Source organism: Notothenia coriiceps, unplaced genomic scaffold (assembly GCF_000735185.1).
Source record: "Notothenia coriiceps isolate Sejong01 unplaced genomic scaffold, NC01 NC01_scaffold00037244, whole genome shotgun sequence".
Taxonomy (NCBI): Eukaryota; Metazoa; Chordata; class Actinopteri; order Perciformes; family Nototheniidae; genus Notothenia; species Notothenia coriiceps.
In genome coordinates, this window is record NW_011369945.1 from 26,282,405 (window position 1) to 26,284,568 (window position 2,164).

Here is a 2,164-nt window from a genome sequence, read left to right on the forward strand (position 1 = left end):
ACTGGCTGGCCCGGACAACGTAGAACCTTTCTTTTTAAAGATAGCTGCAGATTTTATTGCTCTTCCTCTTTTTAACCTCTCCCTCAGCACAAATGCAATTCCAAAAGTATGGAAGTCAGCTTATGTCTTGCCTTTGCTAAAAGGAGGGGAGGCAACTATTTTAAATAACTATAGGCTAATCTCAACATTTTCAGTTCTGGCGAAGGTGCTCGAACGCCTAGTGAGTGAACAGGTAAAGGAGTTTTTATGTAAAAAATGATATCCTGTCTAAACATCAGTCAGGTTTCAGAAAGCAACATAGCACCATCACTGCAACAACGAAAGTGGTAAATGACATTACGAGTATTTTAGATAATAAGCAGAGTTGTGCAGCTCTGTTTATTGACCTGTCCAAAGCGTTTGACACCGTCGATCATCGCATCTTAAAGCAGAGGCTACTCAGTATTGGCATATCCAGCCATGCAGTGGGGTGGTTTGTGAACTACCTCTCTGAAAGGTCCCAATGTGTTCACTTTGATGGGCTGTCTTCTGAGTGGTTAAACATCACTAATGGTGTTCCTCACGGTTCTGTTTTAGGTCCACTTTTCTTCTCTATTCTACATCAACAGTTTAGGTGAAAATGTGAATGAAGCTACTTTACATTTGTATGCGGATGATACCGTGATGAACTGTGCAGGTCCCTCCATTCAGGAGGCTGGTGTTCAATTACAGGCTGTTTTTAACATTATTCAGACTCAGCTCTCTGAACTAAAGCTTCTTTTAAATGTTGATCAAACCAAAGTAATGCTCTTTTCTAAAGCTAAAAAGACACCAGAGCCTGTTTTAGATATTGTAACTATGCAAGGAATAAAACGTGAAGTGGTTACCTGTTACAGATACCTTGGTATCTGGCTTGATGATTGTCTCACTTTTAAACGTCATGTCAATAACCGGCTTAAAAAACTGAGCCCAGCGGCGAAACCCCCCTCGGGCTATCAAGGTTCCCTCATGGGTCTTGCCAATGGTGCTGGAAGCCCTCCTTTCCCCACCCTTTGAACCTCTGGAGCAGGCAGAGCTTAAATGGCTTTCAGCAAAGGTTGATATTCTTTTAGCAATGGCATCACCAAGCGTGTGAGAGAGCTTCACGCCTTATCAGTGAGTGAAACGTGCACACGCTGGTGCTCAGGTGGCACTTTGGCCTTCAGCCCACAGAGCTAAGGTCATAGAGCTAGCAGCTCACGACTCCTCAGGCTTGCAGAACGAGGAAGCTGCTTCAGCAGAGCTGCTCTGCCCAGTGAGAGCTTTGAAATATTATATACAGGCGACTGCTGGCTTGCGACACTCTGGTGGCCTGTGTGTGCTACGGGGGCCCTAAGAGGGGGCTCCGTCCAAACAGAGGCTTTCTAGGTGGATTGTTGAGGTGATTGAGGAGGCATACAGATCAAGAGGTCTGCCACTCCTCCAGGAGCGTCTCAGCCTCCTGGGCAGCACTACGAGGGGTACCTCTCAGTGAGATGTGTGCAGCGGCCTCTTGTTGCTGATAGTTACGCATTAGCTACGGTTCAATGCTTTCTGGATGAACACCAGAGTTCTCTGCTACTCGGAGCCTTGGCTAGAAGATTCCCGTGAGACATCTCTGATGGCGACGTGGGCTGATATAGGCGGGGCTGCCCTACATCACCCCAGGTCACATAGGGCTTTGTTGATACTCGACCTGCTGACGGATAACATGCAGTGTTCAGCACGGCCTCTGGTGCTCATCCAGAATTCATAGAACCGTAGCTAATGCGTAACTATCGTTTTCAGATTCGTCTTTTCCTTCATGCCGTGTGGTCACACAGACACACACACACACACACACACACACACACACACACACACACACACACACACACACACACACACACACACACACAGACACACACACACACACACACACACACACACACACACACACACACACACACACACACACACACACACACTGTCTTTGGATTCATTTTGTTTGGGTCTCTGGTTTCAGACGGTGATGAAGAGGAGGGTCCTCTTCCTCTCTCCATCAGCTCCCCTCAGACACCCCGGATTCAGACCCCGCCCCCCCCCTGCAGAGCGGAGAGTTTCGACGTGTTTCTGCAGCGACGAGAGAACGAGGGCTTCGGCTTCGTCATCCTCACCTCCAAGAACA